The sequence below is a fragment of the Pongo pygmaeus genome, chromosome 20 (assembly GCF_028885625.2).
Source record: "Pongo pygmaeus isolate AG05252 chromosome 20, NHGRI_mPonPyg2-v2.0_pri, whole genome shotgun sequence".
Lineage (NCBI taxonomy): Eukaryota > Metazoa > Chordata > Mammalia > Primates > Hominidae > Pongo > Pongo pygmaeus.
This window is the reverse complement of record NC_072393.2, coordinates 48592714-48615712: the sequence shown is the minus strand read 5'-3', so window position 1 is coordinate 48615712 and position 22999 is coordinate 48592714. Positions and strand designations below refer to the sequence as shown.

The window sequence follows — 22999 nt, the reverse complement described above, 5'->3', positions numbered from 1 at the left end:
TGGAGAGAATATTATTTTTTTGGACCTTTACCCCCACCCAAATCTCATGTCAAATTGTAATCTCCAAAGTTGGAGGTGGAGCCTCGTTGGATGTGATTGGATCATGGAGGTGGTTTCTCATATTTTAACACCATTCTCCTTGGTGCTGTTGTAGCAACAGTGAGTTTTTATCTGGTTGTTTACCAGTGTGCAACCCTTGCTCTCTTCCTCCAGCTCCCATTGTATAAGATGTCTTCCTCCACCATTGGCTTTCTCGGTGACTGTAAGTTTTCTGAGGCCTCCTCAAAAGCTGAGCAGATGCCAGAATCATGCTTACTCTACAACTTGCTGAATCACGAGACCATTCAACCTTTTTTCTTTATAAATTATTCAGGTTCATGTATTTGTCTGTAGCAATGTAAAAACAGACGTATACAGCCATATTTTCAGTAGAAAAAAACTAGGGAGTAAACCATTCTAACTATGTACCAGATGCAAAGCCCAAGACAAAGAACAGAGCTATGAAGAAAATGCCTGGATAATCTCGTATCTCCCAGCATGGCCAAAAGGCACAGCTGGAGGATGGGATGGGTATTGTCCCCAGTTCTTACTATGGTCACTCATTTAGAACTCAGAATTTAAAGCTTCAAATATAAAGACATAAGCTCACAGACAAATTAAGAAAACATATATATACAGAAGCAACTGTTTCATGACCTTAAAACATCTAGTAAAGACAATATAAACCTGCCTGCCAAAAGACCTAGGTAAAAACGTATAAATGAAATTATGAAGACATTTCTACTTTATTTTACCAACAATTTTAAAACTATCTATATTCCCCAAAGGTTACTAAAATCACACTTATAGAAAAGCATTTGGGCTTATTCGATTAATTTGTGAGAACTCATTTATTTTTACATTAATTTGATACTATATGTAAACAGTATGTAAACATGTGACATATACATATATGTGCTGAAACAGATAACATACACATGTTCACATAAAGATAGAGACAAAAAGATTTCAGAGTTTTGATTTTAGGACTTTAGGCATGAGATCAGCAAAACCCACCATTTTAAAGGATAGTTGGATTCAAATTGCTTTCTTGTAAATGGTAAAGGTTAACATTTATGAGGAAGGCTTTACTGAGTTTTAGAGAAAATACGTAGCACATTTACATCCCGAAGCAAAGAGAGAGACAGAGAGAGAAATTAAGCTTTTTCAAGAAAAAATTTGGTGTGTTTAAGGAAGATTAAAAATAGATGCCAAGGTAACACAAAAATAATAGAAATTTGCCATGGGGTTTTATTTATTTTTTATTATACTTTAAGATTTAGGGTACATGTACACAATGTGCAGGTTAGTTATATATGTATACATGTGCCATGTTGGTGTGCTGCACCCATTAACTCGTCATTTAACATTAGGTATATCTCCTAATGCTATCCCTCCCCCATCCCCCCACCACACAACAGGCCCCGGTGTGTGATGTTCCCCTTCCTGTGTCCATGTGTTCTCATTGTTCAATTCCCACCTATGAGTGAGAACATGCGGTGTTTGGTTTTTTTCCTTGTGATAGTTTGCTGAGAATGATGGTTTCCAGCTTCAAAGAATTCTTGGTAGAATTTTCCTTTAATAAAAAGCAGCCCCCAAACCATTTCTAATAGGAAACAGACTGAATGATCAGGCTGCAAGCATAGATATGCATGTGCAGATGCAGGCAGCTAAGAGCCAGGTACACCCAATATGGCAGTTCATGCTCTTTATTCCTTGTCACCACATGTGCAGGTGTCATGGTGACCACCAGGTAGAAGCCACATTTGCATAATAAAAGATTAGCGTGGGAGGGCCAGTCTTTTCTTGGACTATGTAAATGGCACACCTGGTCAAAACAATCCCCTGGACCCTATTTAAATCAATCACTGCCTCCTCAAGTCTCTGTACAAAATCAATTGCATTCCTCCCCAAATTGGAGACCCTCTCTTGGGTGACTGCTTTCTCAATATGAGAAAGCTTTTTCTCTCTCTCTCTTCTCTTTTGTCTGTTAAATTTTTCACTCCTAAACCCACTCCTCATGTGTTTCCATGTGCTGAATTCTTTCTCAGTGTGTGACAAAGAACCATGGATAGATTCCCAAACAGAGCCATTTTATTTGGGAGTTCTCATCCGGGATTGTGATCAGAAAAGAAGATAGAAACATCAGAATGGTGAGTATGGAGAAAACCTCAAATCTGCCCTTTAATTTCAAGGTTCTCTTCAAACTAGTTTCCTTTCATGGAGAACCTCACCATCACATGAGGCTGGGGGATGTCCTGGTGTAGCTGAGAATTTCTGGCCAGGACACACCCTGATGTTATTCAAAGGCTTCTGGACTGAACACAGCCTCCAGCAGCCCATCCAGATGTTGGTAATGGGTCTCCTAATTTACTATCCTGTTGCAAATTTGTTCTTCCTTTCTATCCATGGTCTCTATGTCTCCTATTCTTTTTGTGTATGCAATATGTGGAAGTTTTTACAGTTCAGGGAAACAGTTCTGTTAGGAAAGATCAATAAATGCTATAATAACTAACCCAATAGGTCTCTCTCTCTCTCTCTCCTTCCTTTGGTAAGCACATGGTATTTCTAAGCCAACAGTGTCACGTAGTGGAAATAGAAATCCTCCTCATGAGGCACATTGTTGGTCCTTTGCCATAACACTGCACTTTTCCAATTCTCTCTTTTTGCACTGATAGAAAAGCCCTTTCTGTGAATGGGAAAGCTCTGCTTTCAACAATTAGGAGTAAATGTCTTCCATAGCCAGATTTTAGTTCTGATACTGCCCCATCAGCAGGTACAACTGTCATTAGGTCCCTATGTTCATTTAAGGTACCTATTCTATCTCCAATTAGAACAGTATTTAATTAGTAAGTATACTTTAAGAACAGAGTTAACCAGGACCACTTTTCTGAGGGTAAATGTTTTAGCACGGGCCATAACTGGCAACTGGCATATTCCCTCTGTTAAAGAAAGCTTGCTCAAAGGCAACTGTTACACTTTCTCCAGAGATCCATTTTTCAGGAAGCCAGGCAGATCACAGGCAGATAAGCTAAGGTTGCATGGGTAAGGTGTGGCTAATCCCATCACTTCATTTATCCAGTTCCATGGCTTAGAGGGCCACACCTACAACCATGGGTGGCACATTTAACACAGTGCCAGGACTCAGGAACCAAGGAGAGAAAACAGTTGGGGGGACGCTCCCACTGTCTTCCACTCCACTCTGGGTCACAATGAAAGAAGGGGGACTATAAGGACACTTTTATTCTCACTTCTTTTTCTCGATGGCTAACAGAGCATCTTCAGCTTGCACCCCTCTGGAGTGCACACTGAGGCACTAGAACTCTTTTAACCTCAGGACTTTGAAGAGAAAAGCAACTCATTCTATTTTGCATAATGATAGGGCATTTTTACTAAACCTTTACAAGCATTCTGACAGCAACCCAGATTTTTTAACAGCCACATCAGGCAGGCCTATAAAGAATAATCCCCTAGAATTAGAAAAGCAACTTCCAAGGGAACCATCTGAGGATCTCCATAATTTGGGTTCCCTCCAAGTTCCCTTCTCATTACAGGACCTTAGGCAAATAAAGTAAGACTTAGGCCAATTTTCAGACAATTCTGATAGGTATATAGAAGCTTTCCAGAATTTAAGTCAGGTGTTTCACCTCACATGGAAGGATGTTATGCTGCCCCTAAACCAAACCCTAACTGCAGCTGAAAAACAGGCAGTTCTGCAAGCAGCAGAGAATTTTGGAGATGAGCAACATATCTCCTATAATACACCAAAAGGGAAGGAAGGAGATACGGAAAGTGAAGAATAGCAGAAACACCATTCCAAATAGGAAGTGAAGCAGTACCTCTTGATAACCCTGATTGAAACCCCAATAGCTCTGCAGATTAATGGAAAAGAAAAACTAAGGCCAGACCTCTTAATTCCTCTAAACTATGACAGACTCAAAGCCAGATGAGAATTCTGCAGCCTTTATGGATAGGTTGAGAGGGGCACTATTAGTGCACACCTTTTTATCTCCTGATTCAGTCAAGTGACAGCCCATTCTAAAAGATAATTTTATTATACAGAAAGCTCCCGATATTAGAAGGAACCTATAAAAGGCAAGATATATTAGCAGACAGCACCTTGGAAAACCTTCTGAGGGTAACCACTTCAGTCTTTTATAATAGGGACCAGGAGAAGGCCCAGAAGAAAGACAGAAAGCTCAAGAGAAGGACAAAGCCTCTAGTAGCTGCTTTGCAGAGTTGCAAAGTCCAGGATCCCAGAGGTGTATCCACTAGTTACTCTCGGTGTGGCAAGCCAGGGCATTTTAGGAAGGAGTGTCCAAACAGCAAGAGGAAGCCACACTGACCCTCTCCAGCCTGTGGTGGAGACCAGTGGAGATGCAACTGCTCCCACAGATGGAGGTCACTGGGTTCAGAACCAGTCTCACAGTGGTCCAGCAGGACTGATGGGTCCTGGGGCTCAAACTCCTGGCTCCAGCAGTTCAAACTGCCATTACAGCACAGGAGACACAGGTGATTCTGGAAATTATACAAAGGAAAGTAGACCTCCTTCTAAACACCACATCCAGTCTCTCTCTTTTCTCCTTTCTTATCCAGGCCTCCCCTCTTCCCATAGCACAACCATAAGGGGTATCTCAGAAAAAATTCTAATCCAATATTTTTCTCAACCTCTTATTTGCAGTTAGGAGCACCTATTGCTTACACCTGCTTCCAAACCACTGTCACAATAGCTCTACTAGTCAGAAAAGCCTCCAAATTAACCCTAGGAAAAAACGGTTTACACCCCCACTTAATGTGGCAAAATTGCTTTCCTCTAGAGGGAGCTCTTAGCTAATAAACAGCTGGTAAAGCAAGAAATACATAAGGCAGGATAAGCAGTAGTCACTCTAAATAACATCTCTATTCAGGTGAAGGTGCTCAATCAGCTAAACAAATAGTTCTTACAAGAGCACTTAAGTTAAGCAAGGGAAAGGTAGCTAACATTTACACTGATTCCAAGTATGCTTTTTTAGTTCTTCATGCTCCTGCTGACATTTAAAATAAAAGGCATTTTCTTACCACCAAGGGATTTCCTATAAAATATCACCAAAAAATTAACAGGTTATTATCCTCAGTTTTCTTCCATGAGAAATAGCAGTGATACATTACAGGAAACATCAAAAAGGGAACAGATGAAGTAGCAAAGGAAATAGGCTCGCTGATCAGGCAGCTAAGTCACTGGCAAGGCATCAACACACCTCAAAGCCTTCTAACCTAGGAAGACTCTGTAAGATAAATTAAACCTCAGTACCTTCCTGCAGAAATAAAATAGGCCACTTCTCAGGGTATTCTTTCCAGTCCTCAGAATGGCTGCAGTCAGAGGATGGCAAACTCCACTTGCCAGCCTTCAGCCAACAGGAAGTCCTTAAAATCCTTCATCAACTTTTCACCTAGGAAAGGATAAAACTTATCAATGTGCTCACAGATTATTTTCACATAGAAAATCTCGAAATTGGTTAAGCATGTAACCTCTCTAGCTCACTTCCAGCAGGAATTGACACATCCAGCAAAAGCCCAACCCCAGGAAATAGGACCACCCTTATTTAACCCAGATTTGGTATTAGTAGAAACTCTCTTCTCTCTCTCTCTCTCTCCTTAAGTGAAGTGGTTAAAATGGCACATTATATATATATATACACACATACACATATATACACATATACATATATACATATACATATATACATATACACATATACATATGTGTGTATATTTATAGACACATGTATCTACATATTAAACTTATATAAATATATATTCACATCTAATGAATATAAGTATGTATGCATTTCTATATATACACTCAACCACAATTTTTTGAAAAGTGTTTGGTGAAAAAAAAAACCCTCTATGTGAAACATACCCACCCTAATCAGATAGCCCTCATATACTTCCATGCAGACCTCTCATGACATTATCTGCAGGCAGGTTCAGGGATTTAGGGACATCAGACAGTCCAGCAAACAGCACATGCACAACATAAATGTATTTGCAGAGACTGAGAACTAACCTGGAGGCATGAACCTCAGCACTGCCAGGACACACACTCTTCCCCATGGATTCTGACTTTATCTGACCCAGCCCACTATCCAGATCTTGTTGTGGGGCTGGGGCAGAGAAAGTCACAAAGCCTATTCCCCAGACACCCTGTGTGACACACAAGACCACCCCACCCCATCATTAGGTCTCCCCACACAGATCTGACCATCAGGCATCATGAGGAGGACTCTAGCATGGGCTCAGAAATCACACAAAAGAATTAGCCACAGAGAGAAACACTGAGCTAGAAGAGCTCATTGCTGACATGGAACAGGGTCCCTGTAGTTCACGAGTCCAACCCGGTCCGAATTCCCCTCACTTCATAAGCCAGACACCCCTGAGAAACAGCTTTTTCCCACGGTCTCCTCTGTGGTAACACATTAGGGTCCCTCACTGTCAAGATTCCAGAGATGGAAGAAACCTGGACAGCACACATCCCAGCTTCACCCTTCCTCCCTCCCTCCCTCCCAGGACTCAGGGCTCAGGGCTCAGGAGGAAAGGCAGAGATGAGTGAGGCCAGAGTTGGTGAGATGTCTGAAAGGTGTTCACTGAAAAAAGTGCATCCCCCTTTCATTCTACCTGATGAGCCCTCTCCTGTACAGCTTCCTCCACCCTGAGGACTTCCCCAGACACTCTCTCTAACAAAGATGACTGTTCCATTTCCTTTCTGCTCACACTGAGGCCTGTCCTGCCTTCTGGGAAATGAAAAATGCACCAAAATCAGCCAGAGCAGCCACCACTGCCAGGCTCCATAATAAGGCAATGTCCCCGGGTCACCAAGAGAATGAGCTTCCACTGTGTCCCAGTCCAGGGCTCTTTCCCTCTGAGAGGCTGACTCATGAAACAGGCCACCAGAAAGAGATCAGTGACTCCTCCATCCATTCTTATAATCACCTGACATGTTCTTGCCCTCTGCACAGGCAAAGCCAATTTATTATGAAGGTGATAGGTAGTAAAGAATGGTTTTACTTAGCCCAAGGCTGCCAAACAGGAGGACAGAAGTTTATTATGACTCAAATTGGCTTGCCCAATGGCTCAGAGGTTAGAGTTTTTCAAAAACTTTGAAGGGGCAAAGGTCTAAGGAATAAGTACTGTTGACTGGCTGGAGATGAAATGACGTGGGTAGGGGAAATGGTCTGTATTTGTTGAATCTGCCTCTGAGTGGGGGCCACATGACTGGCTGAGCCATTGGTCATGAGTCTAGATAAGGTCAGCTGGTTGCCAGAATGCAAAAATCTGAGAAACATCGCAAAAGATAAATCTCAGATTCTACAATAGTGTTGCTATCTATAGGAGCAACTAGGAAAGTCACAGATCTTGTGACCTCTGGACACATGACTCCTGAGCAGTAAGGGATTATAGAAACTATGCCTGCATTTTAGCAGAATTTGGGTCCCTCCATAATTCATGGTCTTTTCTTAGATTTACCAAGGTAGTCCCGGACAAGGAGAAGCTAATTTTAGGGAGGGACTATTATCATCCTTGCTTCAAAGTTAAACTATAAATTCCTCCCATGCTTACCCAGGCCTATGCCCAGGAATGAGAGAGGACAGCCAGCCTGAGGCTCGAGGTGAGATGGGGTCAGCCAAGCTAGCTTCCTCTCACCATCACAGGCTTTGCAAAGGTGGTTTCACTTCCTACATTGACTCACCAGGGGGTCAGAGGCAGAAGGACAGATCTGCAGTTTCCAAAGCCCATGGGCTCATTTCACCCATTTCACTCATGACTCCTTCCTCAACCTGTTGTGGGGCTCATATCCTCCAGTCATGCCCTAGAGACTTTGAATTTCCGTCAGGCATGTAAGTAGCTTAAAAATTTTCACTCATATCTAACAGCAAGTAAAAAGCTGAACAAACTGAAAAATCAACAACTCATTTAGATCTCTCAGAGAAGCAAGGTCTCAGTGCTAACTGGCCCACATATTGGAGAGACCCACAGGCAAATACAGAGCAGCGCACTGTACCTCAGCAGAAACACAGGCACAGAAACCCCAGCGGGAACCATTGCTGGGGTCAGAAAACCTGAACTCTAATTGAGGAAATTCTGGAGGCTCAGTGCAGACACAGTGCAGAGATAAACACACAAGTGGATGGATTAGTCTTGGGAGTAGGGGGACAGTTTTATGACTCTTACCTCCTGGAGCTCTACCAGGTTCTCACACTCAATGTCAAAAAAGAATCCCTGCATCCTTCTTGTGGGAAGAAGGGAAAAAACCCTTGGAAAGTTGTCAGTGAATTATATTCTTCTTGGTAAGACCTACATTTAAGAGAAACTATTTTACTAGAGCCTAATTAGCTGGGGTTTGATGGGAGCTTAACTGGCCAGGGGGAGGGGAAATATCCAACTCCAGCCTCCTCAAGTCATCATATCCCACCTAATGGTAAGAAAAACCTGAGAGGCGCTTGTGACATTCACAGCCCAGGACACAGACCTCATCCAGAACCACAGAACCCCTCCCTCCCCACACTCACCACCATGTCACTGAATGCCTGCTCACTCAAGTCCTTTTTACCCAGTACATTATGTGTGGTTTTCAAAAAAATACAAGACAGACTATGGCAAAAAAAAAAAAATGCACTTTGAAAGACAGAGCAAGGATTGGAACCAGACACACATGTGATAGCGATGTTGAAATTATCAGACTGGAAATTTAAAACAACTCTGGTTAAGGATTATGATGGAAAAAGGAGACAACTTTCAGGAATACATGGGTGATTTAAACAGAGATGGCTATTCTAAGAAAGAACCAAAAGAAATGCTAGAGATTAAAAACACTTTAAGAGGAATAAAGAATGCCATCCATGGGATTACTGCTAGTCTGCCCACAGCTGAGGAAAGAATCTCTGGCTTAAGCGTGTGTCAATAGAAACTTCCAAAACTGAAACAGCAAAGTTAAACAAGAGTGAGAAAAAAAAGTGGAACAACATATTCAGCTTCATGTTCAATATTTTGTATCAACAATAGCATATTTTATATTCTGAACTTGTATTTTATATTTTGTAGCCTACAAAGGCTGTAACAAACACATAATGGGAATATTGGTGGTTCTTAGGACCAGCTGGAGCTGGCCAGATGGGTGCTGTCTCATTTACTGCCTGTTTCATGCACACCTGTGTATTTATAATAACAACCTTGTCATAAGGTGGGGTCCTTCGGGTGGGGAGATGCATGAGCCACTGCTGCCTCACTTGGACTCTGCTCAATTTAAACAAAGTTAATCAAACTCTAATTGTTTGACCCTGCTCAATTCACACTTCACCAATATTGCTGATCGAGTCACACTTCAGAAGTCTGTGCATCTCCCACACAGAGCAGGTGGCCCCATGGTCTCTGAGCCCTCAGATCATCATGCATCCATCTGTCTTTTGACGCACAGACCTGCTGTGGGCTTTTAAGGACTTGGATTGGCTGAGAGGTGGGAGATGTCAACTCTGATTGGAAAATGCTCATGGAGAAATCAATGTTGCCACACAGGGGAATCTTCTCTGTTATCTGCACAGTGAATCTGTCCAAGCCCTATGTCACCAGCAACCTCATGGAGGATGAGGAGGCTGTGGTCTTAACCTGTGAACCTGAGACTCATGGCACAATCTACATGTGGTAGGTAAATGGTCATAGACTCACACTCAGTCCCAGGCTGCAGGTGTCCAATGACAACAGGATCCTTGCTCTACTCAGTGTCACAAGGAGTGACACAGGACTCTATGAATGTCAAAGGAAGAATGTAGTGAGTACCAGCCACAGTGACCCAGTCACCTGGATGTTCTCTGTGAGTATCCTCTTTTCCTTCATGGACAAGGCTGCCAGCCCAAATCCACATCACCCGAGGCCAGGCCTCTCAGTCCCTCTCAGGTCCAAGTATGAAGACACTTACCCCTGGACCCCCAAGCTGGCCATGACTTCCTGCCACAGGCAAACCTGGGTAGGCCCAGGAAGGGAGGGCCTTCTCCGGTCTTAGGAGACTCTGGTTCCACAGCTTGTGATAGGAGAAACAGGTGAATGTCTTAGACTCCTCCAGTTCAGCGAACACAGAGGAAGTTTGGCTGGGACTTGGGGGTTGTGACTTGGCATAAAGGAACACTGTGTCCCTTTCACAGACCAGGAGCTTCCCATTCCCTCTGATAACATTACCTGTGGCTTTATTCTCTTTGCTCCAGATGGCCCAGATGAACCCACAACTTATTCTTCAGACACCTATTACTATCCAGAGTCAAACCTCAACCTCTCCTGCGTCACGGGCTCTAACCCATCAGCAGAGTATTCTTGGCTGATGAATGGGAATAACCAGCAAACAGGACAAGAGCTCTTTATCCCCCAAGTCACTACACAGAATAGTGGGGACTATCAGTGTTATGTCCATAACCCAGTCACTAATGGCAAAAACTTCACAACCAAGAAAATCACAGTCCCTGGTAAGTGGATCGCTGGAGCATTGGCAACATGCTTTCAGGTGAAGCCTATCTGGCTTTCCAAGAAAGAGCCAGGAAAACATTTTTATTCTCAGCCTGTGTCCCATGCACAAAAGTAAATCCCAAATTTTTCTCCTGAACCCTCCCAATTCATATCTACAGATTCTCTTCCCTTTGTTCTCCGGATTTCTGGTGGATGACCTTGGGTCCAGCCTGAGAAATGTAGGGAAATGGCTTTATCAGCTCCAAGCCCTATGCAGTGTAAGGGCCTTCACAGAGGGAGAAAGAGGAGGGTCCTCATGGTCAAGCTGTTTCTGTCACCAAAACATCCCTTCTGTCTCCTTTGTGTGTGTGTCTGTGTGTGTGTACTCCATGAGCTGCAATGAACATCAGAGGCTTCAAAACAAGCCCACACTTTTCCCCAAATGAGAGCAGGAAGCCCCTTGGGTGAAGGAGAAGCAGCTCATACTCTGCTCCCTGCATTCCTGTGGGCTCGCCCAGAGACCAACCCTGCCCTGACTCCACCCGGGCTGGGGCCAGGGCATGTGGATAAGGTGCCTGGGTGGCTGGTTCTGAATCTGGCTAAATCGAGCTGCCAGTAGAAGCCAAGCCTCCCAGGGGTAAGGCTTTAAAAAATGGGAATAGGGCTGTGTCCTGGCTCTGAAGTCACTGCCTGTCTGAGTCTGTGGACACAGCTCTTGGAACACAGCACAGAGGACAGTGAGTGATGCACACTTGGAGAAATAGGGAGATTAACTCACAGAAGCTCTCTATGGTGGGGAAGGAACAGTGACAAAAAGTGTGTATTTATAGAGAGGGTAAGTGTACCAGACACTATATATCTACGACTTACCATTAACTGTTTCTAAGCGTGCAATTTAGTGTTGTGTAACTATCAACACTATCCACTTCCAGAGCTTTTTTTATCCTACTATACTAAACCTCTGTACCCAATAAATGATAACTCTCATTCCTTCTCCCCTTAACCCCTGGTAATCACCATTCTAATTTCTGTCTCTATGGAACTGACTATTCTAACTATCTTACATAAATGGAAATACATAATAATTATCCTTTTGTGTCTGGCTTATTTCACTTCGCATAATGTCTTCCAGGTTCATCCATTTTGCACCATGTGTCAAAATTTTATCCCTTGCTAAGATTGAAGAACATTCCAAAGCATGGATATACCTTTTTATTCATCCACTTATCTTTCAATAGACTTTTCAGTTGTTTCTACCCATTGGCTATTGTGAGTGATGCTTCTGTGGACATCAGTGTACAAACATCTGTTCAAATTTTTTCAATAATTTTGGCTGTATGTCCGGAAGAAGAATTGCTGGTTCAAGTGGTAATTCTTTAATTGTTTTAAGAAACTGACATACCATTTTCTTTTCTGTTGTTGATGTTGAGACAGAGTCTTGCTCTGTCACACAGGCTGGAGTGCAATGGCACAATCTTGGCTGACTGCAACCTCCACCTCCCAGGTCCAAGCGATTCTCGTGCCTCAGCCTCCCGAGTAGCTGGGATTACAGGTGCATGCCACCATACCCAGATAATTTTTGTATTTTTAGTAGAGATGGGGTTTCGCCACGCTTGCCAGACTGGTCTCAAACTCCTGACCTCAAGAGATCCACCCATCTCGGCCTCCCAAAGTCCTGGGATTACAGGCGTGAGCTGCCCGTGCCATGCCATTTTTCCACAGTGGCTATAACATTTCTCATTGCCATCAGCAATACACTAAGAGCTTCAGTTTTCCCATGTACTCAAAAACATTTGTTTTGTGATGTTGTTGTTCATGTTGTTTTTATCAAAGCCACCCTAATGTGTGTGAGGTTGTGTATCACTGTGGTTTTGATTTGCATATCTCTAAGTATTAATATTGAGGATCCTTACATGTCCTCATTGACCATTTGTATATCTTCTTTAATAAAATCTCTATTTTAGTCTTTTGTCCATTTTTTATTGGGTTTTTGGATTTTTGCTCTTTTTGATTTGTAGTGTTCTTCATGTATTCTGGAAATTAATCCCTTATCAGATATATGATTTACAGTTATTTTCCCTATGTCATAGTTTGCCTTTTTACATTCTTGATAATGGCCTTTGATATATAAAAGTTTTTAATTTTCATGAAGTCCAATTTATCCCTTTTTTGTTGCCTATGCTTTTGTAGTTATAACAAATAAATCATTCTGAAATTCAATATCATGAAGCTTTTTCCTTATGTTTTCTTCTAAGAGTTTGGTAGTCTTCACTCTTCCATTTAGGTCTTTGATCCATTGTGGGTTCGTTTTTTTGTATATGGTGTGAGGTAAAAGTTCAACTCATACTTTTCCAGGGATAGCCAGCTTCCCCAGTATCACATGTTAAAAAGACTGTCCTTTCCCCATGGAATGGTCTTGGCACTCTTGACAAAAATCATTTGGCCATATATGCAAGCTTTCTTTCTGGGTTCTCTATTCTATGCTATTAGTTTCTATGTCCTCATTCATGCCAGTGCCACACTGTATTGATTACTGTAGCTTTGCAGTAGATGCTGAAATCTGAAAGTGTGAGTCCTCCAGCTTCCTTTTTCTTTTTCAAGATTGAAGTTTTTCATTCCATCCTGGACAGGCTGCACTCAGATATTTTTGAAGGTTTTGGGATGTGAGAAAGGCTGATTGCTATTTTCTATGACTCTAGAACTTTCCACCTTTTCACAGTTGCATCTTTCAGTGTCTCAACTGTGGCAGCCATGAATGGCCTCCATGGCAGGGACTTGACTGACAGAGGGCCCAGGTCAGGACATTCCAAATTCACCTTATATATGATAAGTCTATCTTGTATATACTTATCATTTATATATGATAAAATTGGCATTTATATTACATATGTGAATTTTATATATAAATGGCCTAGTGTTTTATGTGTTACTTTTTTTCATATATATGGAAATATGTATATATTTTAAATGGCTGTATATTATATACTTTTAGATTATGATATATTGTATATAAATAAATATATAGAGATAAATGTGTATATGATTTTTCCATATGTATACATAGAAAAAGAGGTAACACATACAACACTAGGAGGCTGTGGACACAGCACAGAGGACAGTGGGTGACACACACTTGGAGAAATAAGAGATTCGGCCACGGGAGCTCTGCATGGGAGGGAAGGGGCAGTGACAAAAAGTGTATATTTATAGAGAGGGTAAGACTACCAGACACTACATAAATATATAACATACGTCAATTTTATTATATGTAAATGTCCTGGTGTTTTATGTGTTACCTCTTTTTCCATATACATATATGGAAAATATGTATATGTTTTACATTATTATACATTTTATATTACATATTTTATTATATAAATTACATATAAATAAGTATATGGAAATTTTTTTTCCTATACACATGAAAAAAGAGGTAACACATAAAACACTAGGACATGGTTACTGGCTACATGTGGGAGAGAGAGAAAAAAGCTAAGTGCAAAATAACCAAGCCTAGTATGTTAGTTTATGCTCACTGAGATGCATCCAAGATGAGATTAGACATGCAGGATAATTTATTAGGAAAAATGCCTGTGAGGGAAAGTGGGGCAGGCATGAAAATGTCTGGGGAGTTTTGGGACCACTATGCAAATCTGATTCCTGTGAAGGAGAAAGAGAAAGATTTAGCTACAGTTCAAAGAGAGCATGGCAAGACTGATGGGGAGTCTTCCCACCAGTCACGCAGGAGAATAAAACAGAGTCTCATAGAACTGGGCTTGCTTTCATATCCCTGCTGGGTGCTTCAGGAAAGTGAGGACTCTAAGCAAAGTAGGTTGTCAATTTGGAATGCACTGATCTGGGCCTTCTGTCAATCAAGTCAATTGATTATTAATTAGTCAATTATTAGCTGGGAGTGCTGGAATTACCTAGGGAAATTTTTCAACATACATAAGCCTATACTTTCTCGGCCCTATTCATTAATGGGCTCCACGAAGAACTCAGTAATCCTCTTGAGAAACACAAGCTGCCATGGAGACCTGACAGAGTCTTCTTCATGCTACCACAACTGACACACTGAGAAAAAGATGCAACCATGAAGGGGTAGAAAGTTCTCATGACACAGAAAATAGCAGTCAGCCCTTCTCACATCATAAAGCCTTCAAAAATATCTGAGTGCAGTATGGTCAGGATGAAATTGACAGAAGACTGATCACTAACCTAGAAACACGTTGAGAGAGAAAAAAACTGCAAGAATATAGTTGGCTAATCATCTACCAGCAATCCTCCCATAAAATTAATGTAATCCCCGAAAGAACAAGTAGAAACTACTTCATACTTAGTGATGGTTCTTAAGGTACCACACTGTAAAATAACATCACCTTTATGCCTTCTCTTCTTTTCTTTCCATGACAGATACTTCAGTACAAGGAAGTTCTCCTGGCCTTTCAGGTACAGCCACTGTCAGCATCATGATTCAAGTATTGGTGAGTGTGGCTCTGATATAGCAGCCCTGGTGTAGTTTATTTCAGGAAGACTGGCAGGTATGATGGCCTTTCCTTTTGTCCTGTTTCCTGCAGGGCTGACTGCCATGCTTGGGAGAGGGAAAGGACTTCTTTGCCGGTATTTGGGACTGGATCTCCTCCTCCTCCCCCTAAACTCCTGCTTCTCAGCACTTATTCCTGCAGGTCTCTTCTCCCCTGTTCTTCATGCTCCCTGTACCCCACTGTCTCCTACAAATGATTAGCCTCAGCCTCTCCTCATTTGTTTCCCAGATTCAATACCTTATAAAAGCCTCCTGATCTTTTTTTTTAACATCTCTCACTTGTATCATTCTCTCCATTCCCACAACCTCAACAACTGCTAAAGGTACTGCTTGACTTATCTCCAGTCTTTCAAATCTTCCTTGTGTATGACTGCCTTATTACCTTCCTAAATTCTAGTTAACTCACCTATTCAAAAATCTTCAGGGATCTACTCCTGCCTATTTGATAAGTTCACATTTCTTCCCTTTACTAATTTTTATTGCTTCCATTCCCTCAATTCCTTAGTATAATCCCTCCATTCTAATTAAATCTGTCTTTCTACACATCCATTCCCCTCCACCTGATAAACACATAGAATGCTTAGTTCCAATGCTATGGCTAGAAACAGGGTGATCTCCCATCTACCATCTGCATTATGGGCTTACCCATACCCTTCATCACAAGCAACCTCTGACCTCCCGGAGAAAGATGACTCTAGCATTAATGTGTAAACCTGAGACTCAGAACACAACCTACATGTGATTGAGAACATTTTCCTGATGACCCACTCATATGTTCATGAAAGATACAGAAATGAAGAAGGCAAAGTTTCTATCCCAAGGAACATAAAGCCTAAGATAGATGATAAGACCCGAAAAATAATTATAATACCAAAATAGAAAAAAGTGAATGCCACAAGAAATCAGAGAAATCTGATGGGAAATACAGCCACACATTGGAATCACCGGAAAACAGTTTTTTAAATGGATGCTGAAGCCCCACCCATAGGATCCAATTTAATGGTCTAAAGAGAGACGCAGGCAATGGTAATTTTTAAGTCTTCCCAGATGCTACTAATGTGTAACCAGGATAAAGAACAGCTGTTCTAATAGGTAAAACTTAGACCTAAATTAATGATTATTAGCTGGGCATATTGGAATTATCCAGGGAAATTTTTCAGCATACATACACCAATATTTCTTGGCCCTATTCATTAATGACCTCCACAAAGAACTCAGTAATCCTGTTGAGAAACACAAGCTACATGGAAAAGCCACTTTATTTGATATGTAAAATTATATGAAAAGCATTTTCAAATCATAAGTGGTAAAGAATGCTAAACCTTCTCTATGTTACATTTATGGATATGTTACTGATATGATTGTTCCAGAAATTGTATGAGATTCCTAGAAATTAAATATGTTATCAGCCATAATGTCATATACCACAGAAGTAACTAACTTTTTATGTGAGCTGTGTTATCATAATGAATTCTCATCAGAGTTTTAACCATAGTCATTTAAAATCTTTTTCATTCACAGACGTTGTTTTTATTCTTCCTCAAAGAATTGCCAATCAGCTACAGTCCAAAATTGCTTCCTTTTCAAGGAGATTTATGGAAAAAATGCTGACAAGTACTCTTTAACACAAGTTTCTGATAACTTTCAGATTATACCACTGGACTGTCTAAGAACTTCCAAAACTTTAACAAACAGGCTGCTAGCTTCATAAAATTCCCAGCCTACCAAGCAGGAAAAACATGGATTTCATTGAAATAATTGATAATAATGAGGATAATGTTTTTATGATTTTTATTTGAAAATTTGCTGATTCTTTAAATGGTTTCTTTTCTAGATTTATGGAATTTTTCTCTTTTCATCTATCTATAGCTTATAGCAGTTCAATAAACTATACTTCTGGGAATGATAATTGAAACATTTACTTTTGCTCTCTACCTGACTGCCCCGAATTGCACAATTATTCATGAGTATTGATATGTTTGTGGTAATACACATATTTGCACAAGTACAGTAACAATCTGCTTTCTTTGTAACAGGACACATTTGAAATCATTGCTTATATTACAAAGGCTTTGACTGGGATGATATATTTAAGAATATAGATAGAATGAACCAATATGAACTGCAGGAAAAGTCTGAAGTCAGCCTTGGTTTGGCTTCCTATTCTCAAGAGTTTTGTAAAAGTTTAATCTGAGATTCCTTAAAAAAACTTCGAGCAAAGAAAATTTTAAAAGACAGCCTACATGGTCCATTGCTATTCTTGCTGTACTTACGTAAAGAATCAGACCACGTTTGAAGAAACTCAACCTATTTTGCAAACAAACTTATTCTACTGAAATTATCATTGGTAAAATTAGAGATGCCCATAGAGAGAAAAATTATGTAGAAAATAAAAACTGTAGTACACCTGTTATGACATTGCGACTCTGTTCATTGTTTCTGTGTTTCTATTATCCACCTGTAGACTGGACATTACCCTGAATTCTATTAGTTCCTCCAATTCCATTTTCTCCCGTGGAATCACTAAGAGCAAGACCCACTCTGTTCCAGAAGCCCTATAAGCTGGAGGTGGACAACTCAATGTAAATTTCATGGGAAAACACTTGTATCTGAAGCGTGAGCCACTCAGAACTCAGCAAAATATTCGACACCATAACAACAGATGCTCAAACTGTAAACCAGGACAAAAAGTTGATGATTTCACACTGTGGACAGTTTTTCCCAAGATGTCAGAACAAGAATCCCCATCATGATGAGGCTGTCACCCCTCTTAAGTGTCCTTGCTCATGCCTGCCTCTTTCGCTTGGCAGGATAATGCAGTCATTAGAATTTCACATGTAGTAGCTTCTGAGGATAACAACAGAGTGTCAGATATGTCATCTCAACCTCAAACTTTTACATAACATCTCAGGGGAAATGTGGCTCTCTCCACCTTGCATACAGGGCTCCCAATAGAAATGAACACAGAGATATTGCCTGTGTGTTTGCAGAGAAGATGGTTTCTATAAAGAGGTAGGAAAGCTGAAATTATAGTAGAGTCCCCTTTAAATGCACATTGTGTGGATGGCTCTCACCATTTCCTAAGAGATACATTGAAAAACGTGACAGTAATACTGATTCTAGCAGAATAAAACATGTACCACATTTGCTAATACTGTTCTCTTAAAATAATTTTAAAAGAATGGGGTGGGCCCTCCCATGTGTCCAGGCCAGGTCTCTGAACAGAATCCTCCATCTGCAGTAACAATAACTAAGAAGATGACATGGACTTGGTCCTGATATGCAGCCATTCCTGTATACCCTTCCCCGGCTGCAGGGCCGTACCAGCCCAGGGCCCACATCGTCAGCTGCAGAGCTGAGAAAGAACATGGGATACCCAGCATCACTTACCTTCTTCCAGTCCACTGCAGTGGCTACCGGCATGGCCCATTTACCCCTGAGGACACCCATCTGCTGACCCACAGTTTCTAAGAGTCAGACTTTCCTGGCTTCCCTGAGCCCCAGCTACTTTCACTCTGCTGAACCCTTCTTCTCCCCACAGGTGTCATTGCCTTAAGCAGACACCTCTTTCAGCTGCAGCTAACAGGTAAGCCAAGACCCAGACCCCAGAGGATAAACAAGGATTTCAAAACCTACTGTGTCCAATGGAGATATCCACTTGTGGGCGGGAAGCCACCCAGGTGCCGAGGCAAGAGACCAAGGGCATGAACTGTTCCTGTATCATAAAATATAAAAGAAGGATAGTTATACCAGATATAGATCTTTGATATGATTATATATGAATCATTAATCATTAGTTGGTAGCAATTACTCTTTATTCCAATATTATAATAATCCTTGGTCTATAATCATAACCTAGGAAAAGCCAGGCCATACAGAGATAGGAGCTGGGGAGACATAGTGAGAAGTGACCAGAAGACAAGAGTGCGAGCCTTCTGTTATGCCCAGACAGGGCCACTAGAGGGCTCCTTAGTCTAGTGGTAATGCCAGCATCTGGGAAGATGACGGTTGCCAAGCGAACCATGATGTAGTGGTAGCCTCATTCTCAAGGAAAAACACCTGCTACTTAGCCGACCGGGAAAGAGAGTCCCCCTTTCCCCAAGGGAGTTTAGAGAAGACTCTACTTCTCCACCTCTTGTGGAGGGCCTGACATTAGTCAGGTCGACCCGCAGTTATCCAGAGGCCTCACCATCTCCCTCTGATGCTGTGCTTCAGTGGTCACACTCCTAGTCTGCCTTCATGTTCCATCCTGTACACCTGGCTCTGCCGTTTAGTTAGCAGAAGCAAATTAGTGAAAGCACTAAAAGTCTGTAATAAGCAGAAATAATGGTGTAAGCTCTCTCTCTCTTTCTACTCTCTCTCTCTCTGCCTCGGCTGCCAGGCAGGGAAGGGCCCCCTGTCCAGTGGACACATGACCCACGTGACCTTACCTATCACTGGAGATGGCTCACACTCCTTATCCTGTCCCTTTGTCTTGTATCCAAAAAATATCAGCACAGCTTGGCATTCCGGGAAACTAGCGATCTCTGCATCTTGGTGGAAGCAGTCCCCCTGGCCCAGCTGTCTTCTATCTCTTTGACTTGTGTCTTTATTTCTACAATCTCTTGTCTCTGCACATGGGGAGAAAAACCCACCGACCCTGTGGGCTGGTCCCTACACCCACTGCACAGAGACAAAGAAGTAGAGATGTATACAATTCCCACAACAACGTTGTATCCCAAAACAATGTCCCCTCTGCCCCTCCTTGTGGAATTCACTGTCTCTCACCATATGGGCAGAGGCTTCCAGGGTCTCACAATTCTTCCACAAGAGGCAATGCACACTTTAACATAGCACTGCAGCAAATAAAGCGATGACAGTTTACCTGCTTAGGTAAACTTTCTTAAAAGGTTCTCCCAAATTTCCCCCTGAAGAACACAGAAAAGGCTTTCCCAATTGTGAAACATTGGCCTTCCCACCTTTCAAAAAAGTACCCCTGAATAGCAAAAACAATCTTGCCAAAATAAATTGTAGGACTTGAACTTTCTTATTTGAAATCTCACAAAGGAGTAAAATTATTAAAACACAAGCTGCTGGCAAAAGAATGGACATAAAGACAAATGGGATAGAATTGAGAGTCTAGAAATAAACCCTCACACTTATGGTCAATTACTCTTTGAAGAGGGTGCCAAGACAATTTAATGGAGGAACAAATCTCCTTTTAACTGATAGTGCAGAAACAACTAGATAACCATATACAAAACAGTGAATTTAGATAACTCTACCTCCCACCATATCAAACAATTCTCTAAAAAATTAATCAGTGAGTTAAATATGAGACCTATAACCATAAAAACATCTTAAAATACACAGAGGCAAATATTGATGACCTCAAATGTGCAATAGATTCTTAGATATGATACAAAAGCACAAGAAACAAGAAAAACAGATAATTGGGCTTTATCAAGATGTGAGCCTTTTGAACATCAAAGGAAATTATCAAGAAATAATTAATAGACACAGAATGAGAGAAAATATTTGGAAACCACATATAGGCAGTTTTCATGTCCAGATAATATAAAGAACTAGCTACAACTCAATAACAAATGGACAAACCATCCAATTTATAAATGGGCAAAAGACTCAAAGAGACATTTCTTCAAAGAAGATATACAAATAGTCAAGAAGGACATGAAAAGATATTCAACATCATTAGTCATTAGGAAAATACAAAGTCAAAGCTGCAATGAGACACCACATCACACCTACAAACCTGGCTACCATTCCTTTAAAACGATAAATAACAAGTAGCAGCATTATGTATAATTTGGAATCCTCATACATTGCTGGTGAGAATATAAAAAGGTACAGCTGCTAGGAGAAACAATTTTGCTGTTCCTTAAAAAGCTAATCATAGAATTCTCATTTGAAACAACATCCATTCCTAGGGACATACCCAAAGAATTAAATCCAGGGACTCAACCAGGTACTTGCATGAGAATGTTGATTGCAGCATTATTCACAAAAGATAAAATATGAAACCAATCCATGTGCTCATCAACACAGGCATAAACAAATATGGTGACACATACAACAGAATGTTAATCTGCCATAAAGAGGAATGAAGGTCTGACACCCACTGGAACATGCATGGACTTTGGAAACATTATGCTAAGTGAAATATGTCAGAAACAAAATCACATAATTGTATAATTCTATTTATATGAAACATCAAGAATAGGCAGATTCATAGAGACAGAGTAGAGATGATCAAGGTCTAGGGTGGAACATACAGGGAGTTATTGTTTAAAAGATACAAAGTTTCAGTTTAAAATGACAAAAATTTCCTAGGAAAAATAGTGGTGATGGTAATTTAACACTGTGTATGTGGTTAATTTCACTTGATTGTGCATTTTAAAGTGGTTAAAATAGCACATTATTCACAGAACTGTGAAAAATAGATTTCTATTATTTAATTCACCCAGGATAAGGTGTTTGTTATGGCAGCTGAAGCCCATGAATACATCATCTGACCCAGCGTTTCAATGAAAGGCATCAGATTTTCAATCAAGTTAGCTGGAAGCTCCTGTCCCTAGCAGAACCAGAGGCCCCAGAACAAGAGCTCCAGCAGGGGCTCAACCAGCACAGGTCCCATAGGGCAGCCTCAATGTCAGGCCCTGGATGGCATGTGGGGCTACAATGATACAACTACCACATGTAAATGTAAGTATTTTTACTACTTACAGACACTAGGGAGCACTCGGCACACCTGGAGACCACAGACACAGAGGTCAGTAAGCCCAGGCAGGGAGGAGAGAAGAGACCGGTAAGCCAATGGCTTTATTAAGTCCAGGGTGTTATCTGACAGGTTTCCAGCAAGGAGCTTTAATGGATGTGTTGGAAGCAAGCAGCAAACACTGGGACCAGGAGCTCACGCTGTGACTGAGAGGTGGTCACTTTAAATGTGAGGGCGAATGTCAGAATTATCAGTTTAAAGAAAGCATCTGGAGAGAGATGAGTCCAGCACACCAAGCAGCAGAGATGCCTCTAAGAATTTATCTCTGGCCACCAACTGGAGCCACTTGAACCACATACAGTATTGAAAACTGCCATGGTGACCAAGCCCTGCCTCTGATTTGTGGCAAATAAACTGACACCTTAAAAAAGGAATGCCAAGGCAACATGACGCTATGAGCATCATGACATCCTGGCACACCAGCAGGGTATGGTACTGTGCCCTGGAGTCAGAAACCTGGGTTCTGGTCCCTGGCAGTGAGAAAATGTAAACGACTTTTCCCTGGCCCCCTGACATTCATCTTCCCACCCTGCTGCTCCCTCTTCTGCTCCCAAGCCCACGTGCACTGCTCAGCCCCGGACATCACTGCCCCCAGGGTATTCACAGTGTCGCCTACTGCACACAAACACAAACTCACAGAAGCTGACAAAAATCTGCGTTTGGGACATCTGATTGTGAAAGAGCGAGAACAGTGAACGTAGAGCCACAGAGACTGGGACTCACGGGGCTGGAAGGTGATGGAGCTGTAACATAACATAAGTGTGACCTCATTTGAAGTGTGCAGATCCATGTGGAAGAAAACATGCAGCCTGGCCTGGGATTGCTGCCGTTCACACTTCCCTCCCTGTCCACCAGATGGCGATAGAGTCTCTCCCAGCCTGGAGCCTTCCCAGGGGATGCCAACCTCCCTCAGCAGAACCCACAGCCCAGCAGGGTCCGCCCTCATCAGGGTCAGATCGGCCCAAGCCCTCAGTGCCCTCCATGCTCCCCACACGGACTCTGTCAGCTCCTCCCTGACCTGGCGGCCGCCAACCTAACACCACTCCCTCTGCAGGCAGCTCCTGCCCCACACACCTGGTCCTTCCCTGGGCCCAGCTAAAGGCATCTCCCAGGACAGCGCTGGTGCACGCGACGCCACAATGGGGGCTTTCCCCTCGTGACCTCCCTCCACC

At 41.8% G+C, this 22999-nt stretch overlaps 1 pseudogene; it reads right to left on the bottom strand.

Annotated features, from left to right (window-relative positions):
• The window catches only part of LOC129019891 (small ribosomal subunit protein eS10-like), a 482677-nt pseudogene that overhangs the window by 378221 nt on the left and 81457 nt on the right, over positions 1 to 22999 (bottom strand).